At 32.9% G+C, this 18,937-nt stretch overlaps 1 long non-coding RNA gene across 2 annotated transcripts in view; it reads left to right on the top strand.

Annotated features, from left to right (window-relative positions):
- The window catches only part of LOC117313957 (uncharacterized), a 391,794-nt gene that overhangs the window by 153,172 nt on the left and 219,685 nt on the right, over positions 1-18,937 (top strand). The window lies entirely within an intron of this gene.

Genomic DNA, 18,937 nt, shown 5'->3' with positions numbered 1-18,937 from the left:
TAGCAAAGATGTTTGAGCTAATGACTGAGCTCAGAACTGCTCACTTGTTTTTTATTGAAGTGAAATTCAAATAACATACAATTAACCTTTCTAAAGTATACAATTCATTGTCATTTAGTACACTCACAGTGTTGTGAAACCACCACCTCTCTAGTTTCTAAACATTTTCATCACATAAGAACATCCCTACCTTGTACTCCATAAGTAATCACTCTCTATTTTTCCCTACTCTCATCTCTGGCACCACTAACTGATTTCTGTCTCTATGGATTTTCCTATTCATGACACTTCTGATCAAAGGACTCATACATGTGACCTTTTACATCTTGATTTTTTCAGCATAATGTTTCTGAGGTTCACTCAAGTTGTAGTATATATCAGTATTTGATTCCTTCTTATGACTGAATAATATTACATTGTGTAATACACCACAATTTGCTTATCCATTCATCTGTTGACAAACATTTAGTTGTTTCCACCTTTTGACTATTGTAAATAGTGTTGCTCTGAACACTCAGGAACAAGTGTTTGCTTGACTACCCATTTTCAGTTATTTGGGGTACATACCTAGGAGTGGAATTGCTGAGTCATATTGTAATTCTATGTTTAATCTTTTGAGGAAACACAAAACTATTTTCCAAAGTTGCTGCAACATTTTACATTCTCATTAGGAATGTGTGAAGGTTCCTATTTCTTCACATCCTCACCAACACTTGTTAGTTTCTGTATGTATGTATGTATATATGAACTTAACAGCCTTCCTAGTGGGTGTGAAGTAGTATACCATTGTGGTTTTGATCTGAATTTCCTTAATGGCCAATCAGTGAACATCTTTTTATATGCTTGTTAGCCATTTCTATATCTTCTTTAGAGAAATGTCTATTGAAGTAGTTTGCATATTATCTAATTGGGTTGTTTGTCTTTTTGTTGTTTAAGTGTTCTTTATACATTCTTGATACTAAACCCTTATCAGATATATGATTTACAAATAGTTTCTCTCATTCTGTAGGTCATCTTTCTACTTTCTTGATATGTATGTATGGGTATGAGTGTCCTTTGATGGACCTAAGTTTTTATTTTTAAGAAGCTTAATTTGTCTATCTTTTAATGTAGCTACCATCTTTTTTTGCATGTGCTTTTGGTGTCAAATCTCAAAATTCATTGCCAAATCCAAAGTCATGAAGATTTATCCCTGTTTTCTTGCTAATAGTTTTATAGTTTTAGCTCTTACATTTAAGTGTTTGATCCATTTTGAGTTAATGTTTGTATAAGGTATGAAGTGGGGGGTCCAGATTCACTATTTTGCATGTGGTTATCCAGCTTTACCAGCATAATTTATTGAAGAGACTCTTCTTTCCCTATTGAGTCATCTTGGCACCCTTGTCAAAATTAATTGTCTATGTATATATGGGTTTATTTCTAGACTCTCAATTCTATTCCATTAGTCTGTAAGTATATCCCTGTGCCAGTACTATATTGCTCAGTTGATGTTTTGTTTACTTTTGGTACATGAGTACCTGCCCAAAGCAAGAGAGCCTTTCACTTCTTCCTACTATCAAATGACAGAAAAGGGGCATAATAGAGTATCCCCACCTTTCCTAACTCTAATGCCTGCCAAATATCTGTGACAAGAGATGGAAAAGATGGGTGACCACGTTCATAAAATCAAACTGGGGTATGATGGTAAAAAAATAAAGTAGACTTTATAGTCCAACATACTTAGACTGGAGTCCTAGTTACCAGCTGTAACATCTTAAGCATGCAATTTTAACATCTTGAACCTTAGTCTGTATTTCTGTTAAATGTGGATAGAAATACCTACCCTGTAGTATTTTTGTAATGAGTAGGCATAATATATGTAAATTTCTCCTAGTTCAGTGCCAGACACAAAATAGTTTTAGAAAAAGAAAAAAGCTATTAATAATAGCCTGAACCTTGAAAAATGGTCTTCTGCAGACCTTAGAAAAGCAACCCATCTTACCCAATTCAAATTATGCTTCCTAGGAAAATAGCTTCTTACTTGCTAACCATTAAATTTTGGCTTTGAGTGTCAGGAGTCAGCTTGTTTTCATTCAGATACCAGCAGTTTTGTGTGTGTGTGTGTGTGTGTGTGTGTGTGTGTGTGTGTGTAAATCTCTATGAGTGTATATCCACTCTGCTTCTGTTTTACATGCACAGTCTGTAATCCTTGTTTCAGGCACTGTCTTTTATTACTGTGCTGTGTAAATGTGCCTGAGATCTGTAAAAGGGTATGCTGCATATCAATAAAAAGTAAAGAAGTAATCCATTACTGGCAGTTGAATGGGGGTCTTCTGACTACCATTCACAGACTATCCAATTCTCAGATTTGTAAACAAGCCACTTTCTTAATATAATTGGATTGTAGGTAAAATAATTTAGAGCTAATTTTATTTCTTTGAAAGTATTATTTTATTTCCATTGCTCCTATGGTACCAGATACATTGTTAATAGGATATGGTCTCATTAGAGAGCCAGAGAATTGCATATAGTGAGACCTGGGTTCAGGTCCACATGCCACCACTCACTGGCTTTATATTCTTCTAGAGTCACTTCAGCTCTTCAAACCTCAGTTTCTCATTTGTAAAAGAAAGAATAATTGCCTCATAGGGCAGATTGTAAGAATAAAATGCAATCATTGAAGTGAAAGTGATTTTCAAACATAAAGCATCATACACATGTGAACTCTCATTATCATTAACATTTAGTAGTATTTATGAAATTGTGAAATCTTAAATTAGAAAGGCACCTTATAGGCCACTTTGCCAATTACACACCACTGTATTTGCCTGTCTAGCAAGGCTTATATACTGCTTTGTAGAGTGATAATATTTATTCCTTGCAATGGATGCTTGAACACGGTACCATTGTAGTGTGAAGTGGTATATCCAATTACAAGCCACACTTTCCTCAGTGGTCTGCATAAATGACATTTTTACTTTTGGAGGCAGTTAAAAAGCCTTTGGTGAGTCCAAGAAAGACCTGCTTCTTTGGAGTCTGCTTCCTTGATAGTCCAGTTCCAAGCCCTCTGTGAGTGTAGAGAGGATGCTGATTGGTGCTAATGGTAACTTGGCCAACTTCCAATTCCTTGTGCTTCATTCTCCTGCTTAGCTGAGACAGACTTCTGTAATTTGAACACAGGGAATATGGAGGCAGGACATCTTTAAAAAAGAACCTTAAATACTATAATGATGACTATTAAGAGCTTGTCAATAAGCTCATTACTCTGTAACAGTGGTGGCTTTAGATATTCTGTACAACTCTCTAATTTATAAAAATTTGAGGTCAACAGGAAGGTGTTATTTGTAAATCTAATTTATTTATTTTATTCCCCCATCTCTAATACACATTATCATCTTTGATGTAGTAGTAGGTTATATGTGTATTTTTCCAAAGTATTATTAAAGACTATATCAGAAAGTAAGCAATTCCAAGATTGCCATTGGTAGAGGAAAGACAAATCGTGTTTGCTTTTCCAAATCTTTGATGATAAATAATATAAATATGAAACAATAACATCTAGTAACAGGAGTAAATAAGTTTTGATGTCTTTCTATGTTGGACAGCTGTGTGTTTGCACACAGTATTCACTCTCTATTCTTCTAGTAACACCACCATAATTTCTTTGGAGAATCATTTTTCCTTTATTCTTAGTTCATTCACTACATTTATTACTTCAACAATAATTTATTTTAAATTAAATTTTTAATCTTGAGATAATTATAGATTTACATGTAGTTATAAGAGATAATATAGAGAGGTCCCATAAATGCTTTACCCAGTTTCTCCCAATGTTAATGTTTTGCAAAACCACAGATAGCTGTCTTCTGGCTGTGTCTTCACACGGCAGAGAGAAGAGAGGAAGCAAGCTCTCTCCTGTCTCTTCTTACAAAGTTATTAAGCCCATCATGAAAGCTCCGCTCTCATGACCTAACTACTTCCCAAAAGGCTCATCTAAAAATACCATAATGTTAGGGATTAAGGTTTCAACATGTGAATTTTGGGAGAGACAAATATTCAGTCCATAGCAGCTAATCTAGTTCCTTTGCCTTGCTACATTAATTTTAGAATAGTCTTATTTGTATCTACAGAAATCTTGCTGGGAGTTTGACAAGAATTATGTTAAACTTGTTTATCAATTTGGGGAGAATTGATATCTTTACCATATTAAGTCTTCCAATTCATGAGCATGCTATATCTCTCTAATGAAATAAATCTTTGATTTCTTTTATTAGCATATTGTTTAGAATCATGTTAATTCTTCTTTAAATGTTTAGTAGAATTCTCCAGTGAAAATATTTGGGCCCAGTGATTCCTTTTTTTGGAATTGTTAAGTTATGAATTTGTTTTTCTTAATAGTTTTAGGGCTATTTGAATTATCTATTACATTTTGGGTGAGTTGTGGTAGTTTGTGTTTTTTGAGGAATTGATACATTCATTTCATGTAAGTCATCAAACTTATGGGTGTAGAGTTGTTTGTAGTATTTCCTTATTATTCTTTTGATGTCTTCAGGGTCAGTAGTGATCTTGTCTGTTTTATTCCTGATATTAAATAATTTATATCTTTCTTCTGTTTGTAGTGCAACAGCCTTATCAATTTTATCATTCTTTTCAAAGAACCAGCATTTGTTTCACTGACTTTATTGATTTCTGCTTTTTATTATTTCTTCCCTTCTGCTTGCATTTGGCTTATTTTGCTCTTCCTTTTTTAAGCTTTTGAGATGGGAGCTTAGATTGTTGATTTGGGATTTTCCCTCTTTTCAAATATAAGCATTTAGTGTTATAAATTTCCCACTCCATTGTAGCACTTACCACATTGCATTACAATTGACTGATTTTAGTACTTTAGTTGTATCTCACAAAATTGTTAGGAAGTATTTTCATTTTCATTCATTTCAATGTATTTAAATTTTCTTTTGTTTGAGAGTTCCTCTTTTACTCATGGATTATTTAGAGTTAGCATGGGTTTGGAGATTTTCTGCATCTTTGTGTTATTGATTTCTCATATGATTCCATTGTGGTCAGAGAACACTCTGTATAATTTCAATTCTTTTAAATTTGTTAAGGTTTGTTTATAATCCAGAATATAGCCTATCATGGTATATGTTTTGTTGGTCCTTGAAAGAATGTATAGTCTGCTGTTGTTGAATGGAATATTTTATAAATATAAATTAGATCAAGTGATGGTAGTGACAACTTCTAAATTATTTATATGTCAGACTGAAATTGACTAGTCTTTTACATTCCTGGTGTTTTTTCCATTTTGCAACTTATTTTAACATGTAGCTATTCAGGGATATCAACTGAATGCCTGGGACATTTACTGAGTTTGTTTACCTCAGTAGATTCTGAAATCCAACGTTTGTCTTCTCAGTTTTATAAGACTTCTGAAAGTTTACCTCAATTTCTCAGCCTTTTAGCTTCAAATTTCTGGCACTACTTCTGGGTATATCAGCCATGTGAGGTATACTGGTTTTGCTTAAGCCCATCTAATTTGGGTTTTTGTCTTTTAAAACTTCATAAACACACTTTTTAGCTAGCAAATTCAATGAATACTTTTTGGTACTTATTTTATTTGACTTCTTTTTGTCTTTGTTTGACTTTCTTTTTTCTTGAATACTCAAGAAATACTTTGGTTTTTATGGTACCACTGTCTATTGTTATTCCAAGGTTCATACTAGTTTTCCTCAGACTCCTTCCCAGGTTTTTTATCTCCTCTCTATTTAGCACTTGCATCCCTCATGTTTATATACTTGCTCCTAGTTTCCATTTTATCTAAATGAATATCTTTGTGTACGTTAACGAAATTAATATCAACCAGAATGTTCGTTGTGATTCATTGATTCTACCTCTTAAGTATCTTTTATTTCCATCCCTTGATTAGAGTTAATCTTGCTTCTCTATATTAATTTAGACTTTCGTAAATTTTCACTTGTGTTAATTAACAATAGCCTTCTAGCCTCATCATTTTCTAAGTAGCCACCACCATGGTACAGCTTCATTGCAAAGTGGACCATGTCATTTCCTTACATTACACATAAGGTAAAGTCAGTAGTGCCCAGGATGTGGTCCTAGCTGACTTCTTTGTCCTTTCAACATTTGTTGATCTTCCTTTCCACCCTTTGCTCTTGTCAGAGAAAATTACTTGGAGTAATTATGCTTTCTTATGCTTTGGTTTCATTGCACCTGCTATTCCCTATAAAATGTATTTATCTGTGTGCCAGTCTGCTGAACTCATGGTTGTACTTCAAATCACATCTCAAGTTATAAACTCCTCTTTGAAACTTTTTCCAAACTATCTCAGGCAAAATCAGGTACTTCACTCCACTTACATTATAGACCTAGTATTATTGCATTACAACATTTATCACATTACACTATAATTGACAGTAGTTCTACCTCTTTCCTAAAGAAAAATTTTAATTCATCTAGGAAGAAATTTTAATTCATCTTTGGATTTCCAGAATCTTAAACAGTATATGACAGACAGTAGACACTCAATAATCTAAGTGGATGCATTAGATAATTGGACAAATCTTATTATTTTTATATTCTAGTTAAGTAGGTTGTGATATAGTTTAACTTACTTTTTTCAGTTACAACTTTACTTATGGACCATTACTATGTTTCTCATTTTTTTAATCCTGAAAATATCTTCAGAAACATTAAGGAAATCTAAAACTATATGCTTATACCATCCATTGAACACTTAATATAATATTGATATAAAGCTAATCACAATCCCAATCATATGAAAGGGATTTGTTACACTCATTTTTTACAAATGGTTAAATTAAAATGAAGAGAGTTAAGAAAATTGCCTAACAGAAAAAAGAAAAAAGAATGAAAAGACTTGAGGACAGTCTCAGAGACCTCTGGGACAACATCAAATGCACCAACATTCGAATTATAGGGGTCCCAGAAGACGAAGAGAAAGGGAAAGTGACTGAGAAAATATGTGAAGAGATTATAGTTGAAAACATCCCTAACATGGGAAAAGAAATAGTCAAGTCCAGGAAGCACAGAGAGTTCCATACAGGATGAACCCAAGGAGAAACACGCCAAGACACATATTAATCAAGCTAACAAAAATTAAATACAAAGAAAAAATATTAAAAGCAGCAGGGAAAAGCAACAAATAACCTACAAGGGAATCCCCGTAAGGTTATAAGCTGATTTTTCAGCAGAAACTTTGCAGGCCAGAAGGGAACAGCAGGACATGTTTAAAGTGATGAAAGGGAAAAACCTACAACCAGAATTACACTTCAGTGAGGATCTCATTCAGAATAGATGGAGAAATCCAAAGCTTTACAGACAAGCAAAAGCCAAGAGAATTCAGCACCACCAAACCAGCAGTACAAAAAATGCTAAAGGAACTTTTCTAGGCAGGAAACAAAAGAAAAGAGAAACACCTAAAGAACAAACCCAAAACAATTAAGAAAATGGTAATAGGAACATAAAATTACCTTAAATGTAAGTGGATTAAACGCTTCAACCAAAAGACACAGGCTAGCTAAATGGATACAAAAACAAGACCTGTATATATGCTGTCTACAATAGACCCACTTCAGACCTAGGGACACATACAGACCGAAAGTGAGGTGATAGAAAACGGTATTCCATGCAAATGGGAATCAAAAGAAAGCTGGAGTAGCAATACTCATATCAGACAAGATAGACTTTAAAATAAAGACTATTACAAGAGACAAGGAAGGACACTACATAATGATCAAGGGATCAATCCAAGAAGAAGATATAACAATTGTAAATATCTATGCATCCAACATAGGAGCACTTCAATACATAAGGCAAATGCTAACAGCCATAACAGCCATAAAAGGAGAAATTGAAAGTAACAATAATAGAGGGGGACTTTAACACCCCACTTACACCAATGGACAGATCATCCAAACAGAAAATAAATAAGGAAACACAAAACTTTAAATGACACAATAGACCAAGTAGACTTAATTGATATTTATAGGACATTCCACCCGAAAGTGGAAGATATACTTTTTTCTCTAGTGCTCATGGAAATTCTCTAGGATAGATCACATCGTGGATCACAAATCAAGCCTCAGTGAATTTGAGAAAATTGAAATCGTATCAAGCATCTTTTCCGACCACAATGCTATGAGATTAGAAATCAATTACAGGAAGGAAAAAACTGTAAAAAATGCAAACACATGGAGGTTAAACAATGCACTTCTAAATAACCAAGAGATCTATGAAGAAATTAAAGAGGAAATCAAAAAATATCTAGAAACAAATGACAACGAAAACATGATGACCCAAAACCTATGGGACACAGCAAAAGAAGTTCTAAGAGGGAAGTTTATAGCCGTACAATCCTACATCAAGAAACAAGAAAAACCTCATATAAACAACCTAACCTTACACATAAAACAACTAGAGAAAGAAGAACAAACAAACCCCAAAGTTAGTAGAAGGAAAGATGTCATAAAGATCAGAGCAGAAGTAAATGAAATAGAAATGAAGAAAACAATAGCAAAGATCAATAAAACTAAAAACTGGCTCTTTGAGAAGATAAACAAAATTGATAAACCTTTATCCAGACTCATCAAGAAAAAAAGAGAGAGTACTCAAATCAGTAAAATTAGAAATGAAAAAGGAGAAGTTAAAACTGACACCATAGAAATACAAAAGATCATAAAAGAGTACTACAAGCAACTATATGCCAATAAGATGGAAAATCTGGATGAAATGGACAAATTCTTAGAAAAGTACAACCTTCCAAGACTGAACCAAGAAGAAATAGAAAATATGAACAGACCAATCACAAGTAACGAAATTGAAACCGTAATTAAAAATCTTCCAGCAAACAAAAGTCCAGGGACCAGATGGCTTCACAGGTGAATTCTATCAAACATTTAGAGACGAACTCCAGGGACCAGTTGGCTTCACAGGTGAATTCTATCAAACATTTAGAGAAGAACTAACACCTATCCTTTCAAACTCTTCCAAAAAATTGCAGAGAGTGGAACACTCCCAAACTCATTCTACCAGGCTACCATCATCCTGATACCAAAACATGACAAAGATATCACAAATAAAGAAAATTACAGGCCAATATCACTGATGAACACAGATGCAAAATTCCTCAACAAAATACTAGCAAACAGAATCCAAAACACATTTAAAACATCATACACCATGATCAAGTGAGGTTTATTACAGGGATGCAAGCATTCTTCAATATACACCAATCAATGTGATACACCATATTAATAAATTAAAGAATAAAAACCATATGATCTTATTAGATGCAGAAAAACTTTTGACAAAATTCAACACCCATTTATGATAAAAACTCTCCAGAAAGTGGGCATAGAGGGAACCTACCTCAACATAATAAAGGCCATATATGACAAACCCACAGCAAACATTATTCTTAATGGTGAAAAACTGAAAGCATTTCCTCTAAGATCAGGAACAAGACAAGGGTGTCCACTCTCACCACTATTATTCAACATAGTTTTGAAAGTCCTAGCCATGACAATCAGAGAAGAAAAAGAAATAAAAGGAATCCAAATTGGAAAAGAAGAAGTAAAATTGTCACTGTTTGCAGGTGATATGATACTATACATAGAAAATCCTAAAGATGCCACCAGAAAACTACTAGAGCTAATCAATGAATTTGGTAAGGTTGCAGGATACAAAATTAATACACAGAAATCTCTTGCATTCCTATACACTAACAATGAAAGGGCAGAAAGAGAAATTAAGGAAACATTCCCATTTACCATTGCAACAAAAAGAACAAAATTCCTAGGAATAAACCTACCTAAGGAGACCAAAGATCTGTGCTTAGAAAACTGTAGAACACTGATGAAAGAAATTAAAGATGATGTAAACAGATGGAGAGATATACCATGTTCCTGGATTGGAATAATCAGTATTGTGAAAATGACTGTACTACAGAAAGCAATCTACAGATTCAATGCCATCCCTATCAAATTACCAATGGCATTTCTCACAGAACTAGAACAAAAAATTTTAGAATTTGTATGGAAACACAAAAGATCCTGAATAGCCAAAGCAATCTTGAGAAAGAAAAATGGAGCTGGAGGAATCAGATTCCCTAACTTCAGACCATACTACAAAGCTACAGTAATCAAGACAGTATAGCACTGGCACAAAAACAGAAATATAGATTAATGGAACAGGATAGAAAACCCAGAGATAAACCCATGCAGCCTATGGTCACCTAATCTATGAGAAAGGAGACAAAATGGAGAATAGACAATGGAGAAAAGTCAGTGGATTTACAATGGAGAAAAGACTGCCTTTTCAATAAGTGGTGCTGGGAAAACTGGACAGCTACATGTAAAAGAATCAAATTAGAATACTTCCTAACTCTATACACAAAAATAAACTCAAAATGGATTAAAGACCTAAATGTAAGACAAGACACTATAAAACTCATAGAGGAAAACATAGGCAGAACATTCTCTGACATAAATAACAGCAACATCTTTTTTGACCCACCTCCTAGAGCAATGAAAATTAAAACAAAAGTAAACAAATGGGATCTAATTAAACTTAAATGCTTTTGCATAGCAAAGGAAACCATAAACAAGATGAAAAGACAACCCTCAGAATGGGGGAAAATATTTGCAAATGAAGCAACTGACAAAGGATTAATCTTCAAAATATACAAGCTGCTCATACAGCTCAATATCAAAAAAAACCAAACAAACCAATGAAAAAATAGGCAGAAGACCTAAGTGGACATTTCTCCAAAGAAGACATATAGATGGTCAACAAATACATGAAAAAGTGCTCAACATCACTAATTATTAGAGAAATGCAAATCAGAACTACAATGAGGTATCACCTCACATTGGTCAAAATGGCCATCATCAAAAAATCTACAAACAATAAATGCTGGAGAGGCTGTGGAGAAAAGGGGACCCTCTTGCACTGTTAGTGGGAATGTAAATTGATACAGCCACTATGGAGAACAGTATGGAGGTTCCTTAAAAAAACAAAAAATAGAACTACCACATGGCCCAACAGTCCCACTATTGGGCATATACCCAGAGAAGACCATCATTCAAAAAAAGCACATGCACCCCAATGTTCACAGCACCACTATTTACAATAGTCTGGATATGGAAGCAACCTAAATGTTCATCATTAGAGGAATGGATAAATAAGATGTGCTACATATATACAATGCAATATTACTCAGCCATAAAATGGAATGAAGTTGGGTCATTTGTAGAAACGTGGATGGACCTAGAGAGTAGCATACAGAGTGAAGTAAGTCAGAGAGAAAAGCAAATAATGTATATATGTGCAATCTAGAAAAATGGTATAGATGATCTTATTTGCAAAACAGAAATAGAGACAAGAGACATAGAGAGGAAATACACGGATACCAAGGGGAAAAGGGGTGGGGTGAGAGGAATTGAGAGACTGGGATTGAGACATATACATTATTGATACTATGTTAAAATAGACAAATGATAGGAACATACTGTAGAGCACAGGGAACTCTACCTAATGCACTGTGGTAACCCAAATGGGAGGGAAGTCCAAAAGGGAGGGCATATCTATATGTGTATGCCTGATTCATTTTTTTTGTGCAGTGGAGGCTAACACAACATTGTAAAGCAACCAAACTCCAATAAAAATTAAGAGAAAATATTCTCTGGAAATAATTTGTTTAAAAACTTTAAAACTTTCCTATTGATGACTGAGAGACTGAGGTAAAAGATACAGTGAAGAATTTTTTAAAATAATCATGACATTAAAGTGGAATAAAGCAATATTAGTAATTACTTTATTATTTTACATAAGTTTTTAATATACATGAATAAGGTAATTAGTTTAATATTATAAGTAGAGGGCTTCCCTGGTGGCGCAGTGGTTGAGAGTCCACCTGCCGATGCAGGGGACACGGGTTCATTCCCTGGTCCGGGAAGATCCCACATGCCGCAGAGCGGCTAGGCCTGCACATCCAGAGCATCCGCAACAGGAGAGGCCACAACAGTGAGAGGCCCGTGTACCGTAAAAAAAGTAGACATTTGACTACCTTCCTTGCATCCCTACGTATTTGTATTTCAAATTGACTGAAAAAAATCTTTAATTGGATCTTCTTCTGGAAAAGTGGGGAATTGCCTTATTTCATGTTCACCTTATATTTGGTAATGTAAGATATCTTGAACTTTCCCAAATAAATTTATTTTCAACATTTTCCAAAAAAAAATTGCCTAGGGATATAAGACTAGTAAATTTTGGAAATGAGATAAGAACTTAAGTTTTTCTAACTCTGAAATATTTACTTTTTCACTACAACACAGTTTGTTTTTCAGGACCAAGGGGACAAGTATACATCATCATGCTTATCCTTCTAAAATGTTAAGCATTTTTGAAGGATAGTATAATGAGCTCAAAATTTTATCATAGGGCCGATTTTCAGCACCATTGCTAAATGCCAGGAAAAATCCTTATGCATTTCCTCGCCTGCTTCAAATCTTTCCTCAGGTGTCTTCTTATTCATGCAACCTTGTTTGATCCCTTTTATAAACTTAACTGCTACCCAGCTCCCCAACCCTTTCACCATATTGTCTTTTTTTCCAAAGCGCTTATTATCTAACTTAATAACAAATCAATTTATTATTTATATTATTATTTTCTGTTTTGGATCCATTTGAATTTAAATTCCACGAGAGAAAAAAAATTGTCTATTTTGTTTACTAATGAAAACAGAATCAATAAGAGGGTTTTGGATGTATTAGGTGATGGTTTAGATATAAGTGAGAGAAATAAACTAGACATATATAAAGTGAATTGAGAATGAATAAGTGAATGAATAAAAAGACATGCAATGCCAAGAGTCAAAGTTGACAGGATGTATCTGCCACTTTTTGTAGAGAAACTCAGTTAATGGAGCATTTGAGAAGCTTGGATATTCAGAGCTGTTTGACAATAATGCTTGCCAAATATAAATAGGTTCTTACAAATTTAGAATCTTTGTGAACAAACAAAATATAAACAAAACGTTTACCTTGTTCCTACCCATGACTACCAATTGAGGAAAGAAAAAGCCAAAACAAAACTCCCAATTGAATTAAGCAGTGGTGGATTGTGAGATAGGCAGTACTTTTATGTGCAGGCTTGATCCTTTCCTCAGTTTCTTCTCAAGAAATGAAAGAAAATAAGGAAGGCAGGGTGATAGCATAGCTTAATGTTTCTTTCTGATGAGATGATTTAGGGCAGTTATCAGAAATGGCATTTGAGTTGCTAGAATTAAATAGGGCTCAGGTGAGGACTCAAAATGGCTAGGGATAATTGATAGACAAAGAGAGCGAGAAGACTAAATTGGTTGTAGTCCCATCAGGTATTTTTATTTTGTGGTTTTTTTTTTTAATATTTGGGAGAAACAGAATATTTATGAATAAGAGTAAATCACAATATCTTTTCTAGAAGTTTAATATATCTGGAATTGATTTTAGCATATGGTCTGAGGTAGGATCCAATCTCATTTCTTCCCCATGTGATTGACCCATATATATTTTCTATGTATTTAATGTACATATACACATATGTGTGTATATATATATACACACACACATACATTCTGTATTTCTAACATACATGTGTGTGTGTGTGGTGTGTATGTGTGTATACCTTATGTGTCTTTTTTTTGTGTGTGTGAGTTGTTCTTTACTTTTCCTTCCTTGTACTATCATTTTAAGTTTTGGTATTAAATTTAGTATGAGTTATTTGTAACTATATTCATGAGCAAGATTGGTCTTTATTCTCCTGTCTTGTTCTGTCCTTTTAAGGTTTTGGAATCAAATTAACTTGGCTCATAACATGAAATGCAACTGTTTCCTCTTTTACCCTATAATCTGGAATATTTTGTGTGGTAATAGATTTGTTTGTTGACTGTTTTATAAAATATATTCAAACTTGCAAACAAGGTCATTTGGGCCTGTAATTTTGTGAAAAGATTTTGACATACTGACTCAACTACTTAATGGTTGTCATTAATCCTAGTTGGGCTTTCTATTTCTTTTCAAATGAGTTTTTGTTGCATTTTTAAAGGAATGTATCTATTTCATCTAAGTTTTCAAACTGTTTTCATAAAGTTGATCAGAGTATTTGCTCATCTTTTAAATATCTGCTGAATGTGTAATGTCTCTTTATCATTTACAATATTGCTTATTTTGCTTTCTGTCTCACTTTTGATTAATGAATTGTAGCAAAGACCTGTCAATTTTGACAGTTTTTATAGATCCAACCTATGTATTTTTTAAGGATCACTATTTTGCTCTCTTTAAAGGTATTTTTTTTCTTTTACTTTAGATGTTTTTTTTAGCTTCTCAAGATGGATGTTTTGCTATTTAATTTTAGTTAGTCTTTTCTAAGTTTTAAGCTTTTATATATTTCATTCTAAGAACAGTTTTGGCTGTACCATTACAGGTTTTGAATTGTAGTATTTCTCACTAGTTTGAAGTCCTAAATATTTTCTAATTATCATTATGACCCTTTAACTCATGGACTTAAAAGTGTTTATTAATTTCCAAACTCATGATGTTTTACTATTTGATGTTTTGTTATTGATTTTAAGTTAATTGTATTGTGATGCATATAATCCTAAATCTTTTAAATACATTTAGGCTTGACTTTTTGCATAGCATAGGATCAATTTTCATCAATGTTCCATTGTGGTTGAGAATAATGTATATATCTTTGGTGTTAGTTTGCAGTGTTCTATGTATTGACATTAGATCAATTTATTAATTATTTCATTTAAATGAACTCTCTCATTTTTTTCTGCTTAATCTATCAATTACTGAGAATGCTATACTAATCTATGCTAATCTACTATAATGGTAGATTTCTCAATTTCTTTTTAGTTCTCAAATTTATACCTTATATATTTAGGGTTTTGTATATATATATGATTTTTATGTCTTCATGATGAATTAAACCCTTTATTATTATACAGCACATGCTGTCTCTTGCAGTGTTTTTTCCCTTAAATGTGTTTATTTCAGCTGTAGTTATATATACCAGTTTTATCTGGTTTACCATTTGCATGATAGAATTTTTCCATTTTTTTCTTTTACCTTTTAATATTCTAATGTTTCAAATTTATGCAGTATTTAGTTGTACTTTTAAAATTCAACATGACAAAGTTTCTTTTTCAACTTAACAATTTAGTCTATTGATATTTTTTATTGAGGTATACTTTCTATAGAATAAATGATACAGATCTTAAGTATGCTACATTTAACATAATTACAGATTTACTTGGATTTAAATTCACCATCTTTGTGATTTCTATTGTTACTCCTTGTTCTATTTTTTCTTCTCTCTTTTTTTGCCTTCTTTTGATTCACTGCTCTTTTTGGGCTATGATTTCATTTTCCTCTTCAGTTGTTTGAATTTATATATTCTGTTAATGCTCTTCATGGTTATCTGAGAAATTAAAACATGCACCCATATCTTATCAAAGTTAAAAACATTTACCCACAGTTCGTATTCAAAATATTTGATACCAGCACACTATGAGCTCTGATAATTTTAAATAGATGTTGAATAGTCAGAACTGATAGCAGCCAAAACATCTGATTATCAGCTCTACCTGTCTGCCTACTATTGATATAATATACACACACCTTAGAATACTGTATCTCCATTCATCCTTTCCCAACTTATATGCCATTGTTGTCATATATTTTAGTGTATTATTTTAAAATATTATGTTTTATTCTTTTTGTATGTCAAAATATGTTTAGAATTATTAAAATATTTACAATTCTTTCTGATGTTCATTACTTCTTGAAATTCACACCTGCTTTGAAATCACATTTCTGCTGCCTAAAATATGTTGTTTATAATTTCTTTTAGTGAAAGTTCGTTGGTGGAAAACTTAAAACTTTATTTTCCTGATATCATTACATTCTCTCCACTTACGAAAATAACTTTACTATAATACTCTAGAATAAGAGTTATTTTCTCTCTTTGTAATGAAAATATCATCCACTGTCTTGCTTCCACTGTTGCTGAAGCTAAATCAGCCATCTGTCTAATTGATTCTCCTTTGAATACAATCTACCTTTTCTGTCTGTCTGACTTTAAGATCCTTTAACATTCTACAGTTTCAATATTCTTCTTACTTGGATTTTTGGGGTTCTTGAGTTTGTGATATTATGTTTCCTTAGTTCCAAGCCGTTATCTATTCAAATATTGTCTTTGCCCTATTCTCACTCATTTTTCCTATGGAACTCCAGTAGGTTAGCTTTTCCCACTTAAAATTTTTTTTTTTTTTATTTTAGCTTTTCCCACTTTGTCATTCACATCTCTTGATACTTATTTGTCTTTCTGTGCTATATTCTGAATAGTTTCTTCAGTGCTATCATTCAGCTTACTGAGTATCTCTTTTGCTGTGTCTAATTTGCTTTTAGGTATTTCCATTTATTTTTTATTATATTTTAGTTTCTGGAAGTTCTTTTTAGTCCCTTTTCAAATAATTTGGTTCTTAACTCATTCATAATATCAAACCTCTATTTTAGTTCTTTGAATGTATTAAACATGGGTAGTCAATATATTGTTTCTGCTAAATTTAGTATTTAAATTCTGTGTGGATCTGATTCTGTTATGTTTTTTCTGCTTGGTTTTACCTCATGATGTGTTTTTTGTCCTTGGCTGTTTACTAACTCTTGATAATTAGGTATACTTTTTCTGTGGACACTCTCTAAGGTCTTGGATAAAAGAGAGTTGGTCTAGGTAGAATTGTTGTTTGCTTCTGGCAGGTATCTAGAGGCCTTACCTGATTAGGACTACTCCCAGCAAATTCTCAGCTTGAAGCTTTTCTGACCACCAATGTAGTATGAACTCAATTCACAAACAATATGGGGTCTAGTTTTTGGTTATAATTTTTCAGGGAAGATAGTTTTTTATTCACTAACACAAAGTTTTGAGATCATCATTTTTTGTGTGTGTGCGATCCATCAGAACAGGGATGGTAGAGTATTGCCCTTTGGTGCTTACATTTTATAGTGGGGGGATCTATTGTAATCTCCACCTTGAGTGAGCCCTAGAGATTTTATTCCTATTCTTCAAACTTCATAAGGCTGAACAACAAAGGCTTGATCTCCCTGGTTTTATAAATACTCTCAAGCAAAAACTATTTTAAATAATTACTACTTAATAAATATAATATATAACTATTTTAAATACTAAAATTATTACTATTTTAAATAATTTACATATCTTACCTTTCTAGATTCCTGCCTTCACCTTGTTTTTCACCCAAATAGCCCATATGTTTTGTTAGTTTATGGATAAATTTAAGACGAGTTAAAAAGACTTCCCATCTATCACTATAAGTTGATTTAAACAAGATAGTCTGTCCAGGTCACTAGTACACCATATTCCTAAAATGGAAATCCAGTGCCTTTTCTTTTCAATCATTTTATAAACAGTTATTGGCCACTTCTTGTGTGCTGGTCGTTATGGAAAGAGCTTGAGGTACAGAGTTCAGTAAGTTGTAGGCCCTAACTTCAAGTTAATCACAGTCTAGAGGGGGGAAGGACTCACATAAACAAAATATTATAACATGAAAAATGATGAAAGATCAGAACATTATGATGTCAGAGAAACAGATGCAGAGACCAATCCTGTTTCAGCCTAAAGCAGGTGGTGTGAGAGAATGAGCTTTGAAGGAGTAATGTCTGAGGAATATAAGCAGAATATGAGCTTCATGAGGGCAGGTCCCTAATCTGACTTGGTCAGTATTGTATTCTTTATGTTTAGAACTGGTACTTACTAAATATTTGTTGAATTAACAAATGTTTGAATAAGATGTAATTGAAATCTGGCTAACTTTTCTTGCATTTGCCTGAAGGAATCATGACTATTGATGAATCACACCATGTCTTTATTTTTCCTAATTTTCTCTAATTTATCCTTCCCCAAGTTAAAAATCATGTGTACCTTCATCATGTCTTTCTTAAGTATACAAGAATAGAAGAAGAGGGGAAGTGGTTCTGGAATTCAGAGGGTATAAGGCTTGTGACAGAACAAGTTATTAGTCCCTATTTTTCTTTATTTAATATTTTCATTTATCCTCAGCCTCTTTTTAAAATACAAGGGAAAAATAAATAAATAAAATAAAATACAAGGGAAGAGTTCACTCTGGCTCTGAATTTACATTTAAATAGTTATGTTATAATGGAAAGAGCTTTGGACACAGATCTTGATTTGAATCTTAGCTCTACATCTTGTTAGCTATATAAACTCTAAGCCTTGTTTCCCTTATTTATAAAATAGAGTTATGGGGAATTCCCTGGTGGTCCAGTGGTTAGGGCTCCACGCTTTCACTGCTGAGGGCCCAGGTTCAATCCCTGGTCAGGGAACTAAGATCCTGCAAACTGTGTAGTGTGGCCAAAAATACAAAAACAAAAAACCAAAAAAAACCCAACAAAACTTTAAAATAGAGTTCATGTTTGCAGTATTGCAACTCTTAGAAATAATTGTATGATATATAAAATATGTAAATAAATAGAAATAATATATATAAATAAATTATATGTAATATATATACATAAGCTTATTAATATATGGAACATTGTTATTTTTATTAACATTCTTGTAATATATCTGATGATTTTCATAGCTGAACTTTTCCCTACCTTTCCTCTACTTACCTCCAATTAAATAATTGGAGATTGTTAAATTAAATATTAAATAATAAATTTAAAAATTTTGTAGGACAGTATGCTTTTGGAGATTGTCTGTTGGGAGTTTTGGTGAGTAGATCATGTAATTTTGGGTTATAATGTTGACTCAAATCTTGGTACTCTTATCTCTTCAGTCCTAATCTGGACAAATAGCAACAAGTTCACTTCACTAGTAGCATGGAGTGGTGAAAGTT

Source organism: Tursiops truncatus, chromosome 1, assembly GCF_011762595.2.
Source record: "Tursiops truncatus isolate mTurTru1 chromosome 1, mTurTru1.mat.Y, whole genome shotgun sequence".
NCBI lineage: Eukaryota > Metazoa > Chordata > Mammalia > Artiodactyla > Delphinidae > Tursiops > Tursiops truncatus.
The sequence above is the reverse complement of the archived record's forward strand: the minus strand, read 5'-3'. Positions and strand labels throughout refer to the sequence as shown.